The 6,278-nt window shown below is 39.2% G+C and overlaps 1 long non-coding RNA gene across 1 annotated transcript; it reads right to left on the minus strand.

Annotated features, from left to right (window-relative positions):
• Window positions 1–4,098: 4,098 nt before the first annotated feature.
• LOC308098944 lies at window positions 4,099–5,912 on the minus strand. Its single transcript, XR_013934329.1, has 2 exons — window positions 5,785–5,912; window positions 4,099–4,664 (listed from the first exon to the last, which is right to left on the minus strand). It is a non-coding gene; the product is annotated as an uncharacterized lncRNA (long non-coding RNA).
• Window positions 5,913–6,278: the final 366 nt, after the last annotated feature.

The following is a 6,278-nucleotide window of genomic DNA, read 5'->3' on the forward strand; positions in this document are numbered from 1 at the left end:
GGACGGGACGGGACGGGACGGGACGGGACGGGACGGGACGGGACGGGACGGGACGGACGGGGGACGGGACGGGACGGGACGGGACGGGGGGGTTGACCGCGACGGGATGAGCGGGGGACGGGACGAGACACGCAATAACTCCACATTTGCAAGACCACTTTGGTAGAAAGTGAGTTCCTTTTGAGGAACCGACTCAGCTCTAATCCTGGCTAAATTAAGCCAGGATAGGTGGTAAAGCCAGGCTTTAGCTCTAATTCACCTTTTGAGGAACAGGCCCCTGGCGACTTTGTCAAACCAGGATTTGACTTAAGCCCAGGCTTATTTAATTCGCCTTTCGTGTAATAGGCCCCTGGAGCACTACAATCTAGAGCACTGTTTTAGACCCATTTGTTGGTTGCGGACACATTTTTTCGGGGCCCATTTTTGGATTGTGGACACACTATTTTCTGTGGGTAAATATCCCCATTTTTTCCGTTTCCTACAAAGAAAAATTTATCATTTCAAAAGATACAAAATGTATATAAAAATAAGAGTCATGATGTCACTCCACAGGATGAGTCATGACGTAGAGCTACAGGTCCAGTGTGGTGTGCGTACTTCATGCCCAAAGCCCTTCAGTGATTTCGTATACAAGAGTTGTGAGCTGTTGTGAGAAGGTGGAAAATGGATAAATGGACATGGAACTAGATTAATTACTTTGTTATGGCAAGAGATTAATTTCTGGACATCCAAACATAGACTCTAAGATCACCTTTCTAATTGCTATTTCTTGGTTTTGACCTAATTAATATTACATAATGTATGCAAATGAGGAAAGGCTGCATAATTTAGTTAAGGCAAGAGATTAATTTATGGACATCACCACATAGATGTAGACTGTAAAATAACCTAATTATGTTGACTAAAAGCAAAACCTATATAGCCCTTTCCTAATGTTGACATCATTAATGCAAATTATGCTAATTAAGAAAGGTTGCATGACTTCACCATGATAATAGATGAATTTCTGGACATCACAAACATGTAGCCTACTTAGATTCTTAAATCACCTTTCTAAGTTAACTGGAAACAAAATGAAGGCGATTTCCAGTTATTGGTAATAAATTCGCTCATTATGCTAATTCTTCTAATTGGCCAACATGTAGCTTTTAGCAACCAAGCTTAATTTCATCTGCTAAGCCCATAGATGACATTTTATTCATACAAGTTAATAGGGAACAAAAATTGGTTTAACATACATCTTGTTAAACTATGGGGTTGTGTGTGAGTGTGACAGACTGAAAACTTACGTTTGGGCGCCATCTAGTGCCGATGAGCACACATGTTGACCTGTCTGTGGATATTATGGATGTAAAATATGTTTTTAAATCATTGTTACACACTAGATTTTTTATTTATTGATGCACTGACTGTCTATTGCTTTATTATTGTTTATGGGGATAATAATTTGAAGTAAAGCACGTTGTAACTCTGTTTTGAAAGGTGCCTCATCCTTAAAAGTTCCACCTGAAACAATGACCTGATTCCAATTTCAGCCAATCAGGAGAGAGTGCCCATTTAGTGTTCCAATTTTAATTGTGTCTTTGTGTCATCACTTAACATTTCACATGTTTAATCTGTATCCTGTGTGAGTTCTCTTTCCTGATTGGATGAAATTGGCTGTGTATCTAAAGGTTTTGGATGTTTTGTTTATGCAATAAGGGTATTGTCATTTGTCACTGAAAGAAGCCTACAACAAATTCACAATTTCACTAAAACTCAACTGATGACAACTTGAGTGTAAAGATGGCACCTTTGTTCAAATCACCTCACCTGGAACCCACTTATGTTTTGTTGCAGGTACTTTTGCAACTGTACTGTCTACAACTTCACTGTAGATGCTGATGTTACTATTTATTTGTTGTATTATACTGTTCTACTCTTTTTTTAAAGTATTTTTGCATTTGCAAACTGGGCCCTGATTGGTGCCCCACAACTTCGGGGGCAGGGATATCCAATCACAACCGAGATTTAAGATCTGAGTTGTTGTCTCTATCTCATTATTGTGTCCTTATGTTCTGAGTACCCCTATACAGAATGCCTTGACAATGCCAAAGGACATTCAGTTAGCAGTACATTCTACATAGTGCCTTAAGCTTGATTTATACTTTATTGTACAACAGTGTCACATGCTGGAAATAGCAGAGCTACACTGTCACAACTTGCTTCACAGTTCACAGCTTAGTTGATCCTAAATAAATCAAACCAAACCCCTGGACCCTGTTGGTTTTGTCTTATTCTGCATGTGCCATATTCAGACAAAAACACTTCATCATTGGCCTTCTAGAACAGTGGTTCCTAAACATTTCAGTTCAAGACCCACTGTTTGGGAACCAGTGTTCTAGAAGATGTATTATAATTTTTAAAACATATCAGTGAAATAGTCAAACAATCAGTAACCTATCTTATGTGATAGTGGCTCCCCCTGCTGGAACAGATGTGTTCTGCTAATTTGGATATTGCTAATTTGGATACCCAAGAACATCTACGTATAATTATTGTTTGGGGAAATTACCCAAACAATATGCTCATATTAACATTACCTGAATGCTTCATTTTGTGATACACATAGATGCTGTTTTTGTAATAATACTGCATGGACATAATACTGCATACGGACAAATAAACACATCATAATTGGGGTTCTTCTAGATGCATTTAAGTCTTAAAAATAATCAGTAAAACATAAAATAGACAGTACTTTTGAATAGGCACTTATTGACAGGATGAATATAGCATTATGGGGGCCTACCACTCATCCCTTTAAAGTAATGTTACCAGTTTTACAGGACACTTGCCAGACATGTAGGTATAATGCTATACATTGTTGAATCTTCTTCTTTCGGCCCCGCCTCCTGTCTGTTAGTCTGTGCCACCCAGGGCAGGAATTTCAGGGAGACCACGAAGGCCATGGCCGTCGTTTCCCCCTCAGTTTGGCCTTGTACCCCTCAAAACATGGCATGCCCTAAGGCCAAAGTGGCCTTAATGCCCCAGATGACTACCACTTTCTCTTTTGTCTCTTTCTTGTCAATATGTAGACACCAGTGCCTCTTTCTTGTCATGTAGACACCGGTGTCTTTTGTTGAGATTCTGAATTCTTAACTCCCCTGAGACCCCATCTTTAAACCAATCCAGTGACTTTTATTGGTGCATGGAGCATAGATCAGATTGTAAATACCATAATTTATTTATTTCACTGCAGATAGTCTACATATTCAATTTAAAATCACTCTTAACCCTTAAATTCAATTAATTATTTCAATGGACTAAACGTTTTATTGAATGGCCTTCCTGCCCTGGTATTTGACCTTTGTGCCCTCAAGAAATGTACAACACCAAAGTTCTTCTGTCACAAATAACTCCTGACACTTTATTACACTGTGCCTGCACTCTCCTCTTCACTTCTCTTCTATACTCCCGAATACTAGGATAGTTAACCCCAGGAATTTAAACTACAGTCTCCGATCTCTTTCAGGCTAGCACCTCCAACATAAAATGTAGTCCACCTGTGTGCTCCTACCTCCACTCGTATAAATCACCCTGTGTTCCTCCCTCTTCTTGAAATAGGTGTTCCCCACAGCCATTTCCATGCTTTTAAAGTCCAGCACCATCTGTCCTTAATTTATCTCCTTAACACCATATACCCATCACCTCCTCATCCCCTCTGTCCCCCTCCCCTACATGCCCATTGAGGTATGTTCCAATCACCACTCTCCCCCCCTGGGTATCTCCTCTACCACTTCATCTAGCTGACTCCAGAACTCTTCTAGATGTTTTCGATTGCACACCCTTTTTCGATCGCACTTGTGGGGCATATGCACTGATGACATTTATCATAAGCCCTCGAATATATCCAGTTTCATGCTCATCACTGGTCTTCTCTTCACTTCCCATGCTGTTTATATACTCTTCCTTTAGGATTATACCTACAGATAAAATATCCTCTTATGTTTATAACTACTTTGGAAATACAGGTGATGCATAGTTTACATTTCTCTCCTTTCATTCTTGTAAACCGTTAATCGTTTATTCAGTATGAGACCAATAACCCACACACTGTAAGAGCTGTACTGCTTTATTGAAGTTATTACAGCATTAAGTGGCAACCAATGCTCTGTACCTTCCTTGCCATAAAGTAAAAGGGGTTCCCAGGTGAAATATCAGTGATATTTATGAAGCAAAATTCAGAAGTAGATCAATATTACATCAAGCATATCATGAATATTAGGTATGAGTGCAAATAGGAATGGAGGAGGGGGAGTAAAGCAGGGGGAGAAGAAAAGAAGAAGAAAGAAACAGAGAATTGGTTGTTTTAGAAATTGATATCGACAATCATCTGTGCATCAGCAACTCTGTGTGTAAACTCTAGGTGTAGATCATTCTTGGTCCATTTGTTCTTTCCGTCGGTTGCCGCGTAATCAACATAGGTGTAAAGCACAGAGTATTGATTATCAGTTGGATTCTTCTTCTGGAATTGAACCCAGCCACCACAGCCATATAGAGCGAAGTCACACTTCTCAATTACGAGCTTGCCGGGACTTGATTCCACCACTTTGCCATGTTCCAGGGGTTGGGGGAGACTTTGGTGCAGACTGGTTGGGTAGTTAATGGTGATTTTGCCCATTCTACAAAAGAGAATGACATATGTATTGTGGATTAAATTACAAATGTTTTCGAAAATATGCTATAATAAGTGCATCAGTAACACTGTGAGACAGGGATAAAGATACAATTAGGATTTCCGTGGGGTGTTCGATGGCATTGTCTTTTTTCAATAACTTATAAACGACATACGTGGTTAGGCCGACTTGCTTATATTAATAAATAAGTAAGTATCTTTAGGGAACCAATGGTTCCCTAAAAATCTAAATAAAAAAGGCAGAACATTTTGATGCAAATAAATTGAATTAAATTCCAAATATTGACAAATAGTATTTTCAATTTGAGTCCATACCTGATCAAATGTTTATTATAATTGTAAAACTGTCTGCCTTGAGTCCATATTTAACATAAAAACTAGTGGTGTCTCATCAGTGACCTGTGAAGTGGTGCATATAAGACAAGATATAAAGTAGAAGGTTCGTTTAAGTGTTATTTGAGTGCTTGGTTAGTTCAAACGATGGATTGTTTGATATCAGTAATATTTTCATTGTAACCTCAGAGTTCACCAGAGTGACACATACAGCTGTAAAGAATAAAATAAAGAGACATAATTTTGTGTCTACCAAATTCATGCATTTGTTAATATAATTCAGCACTGTTGAATTGAAAGTTTTGGCCCTTCTCTCACATGATCAAAGTCAGTATGGCCCTCTAGAACAAGAAGATGCCCACCCGTGATCTAAAGTGAAGGGATGAGCTTTCTTAAATATACTATTCAGATTAGTTTTTATACATAAACCTCGCAAATTTGCGAGTTTAATAGGAATATTAACTGGGTTAATACTCCTTTTAAACTCGCAAATTTGCGATTAACCACCCTCACTCCACTCCCGCAATTTTTCTTCCCCCAGTGACCCCACCTAGTTGGCCCCAATATGCCGCTGTAAAGTGTGGTTTAAAAAATCTAAATGGGATTAAAAAAAAGTCCCTATTGATCAACATTAATTGATATATTGTTCCGCAGCAGATTGATTAAACAACAAAGGCGAGGTAGCAATCCTGTTTATTATTATTATTATTATTATTATTATTATCATTATTATTATTAAGTTAATGCTAAATATTCAGAATGAGAAAGCTTACCTGTCAATGCTTCTGAGTTGGAACAAAGTTTGAGAAGAATGTTTCAGTTGACAAGTATAGATGCTTAAAATGTCAATAACTGGAGCTGAAGTCTTGACAACCGAAATGTTGCTGAAGGTGTGCATGGAGTTGATGGGTATTGCAATTTATTCTGAGGGCAGCATAGGTCATTCTCTGACTCATCCAATCAGCGGGAGGGGGAGGCGGGTCAATTTACATTTTGACATCCAATCAGTGATTTGGGGAGGCTAGTTTATTGACACCTTTTCTTTTCTCTGGAACAGGCTTTGTGTGTGTGTGTGTGTGTGTGTGTGTGTGTGTGTGTGTGTGTGTGTGTGTGTGTGTGTGTGTGTGTGTGTGTGTGTGTGTGTGTGTGTGTGTGTGTGTGTGTGTGTGTGTGTGTGTGTGTGTGTTGCGAGGCGAGGCGAGGGGAGGCGCAGCTCAGGAGCGCAGCTGGTTGTCTGAAAAACACACTGAATTGCGACGTCAGTGTG

Source organism: Gymnoscopelus braueri (genome assembly GCF_963280865.1).
Source record: "Gymnoscopelus braueri genome assembly, chromosome: 13".
In the NCBI taxonomy this organism is placed as follows: Eukaryota; Metazoa; Chordata; class Actinopteri; order Myctophiformes; family Myctophidae; genus Gymnoscopelus; species Gymnoscopelus braueri.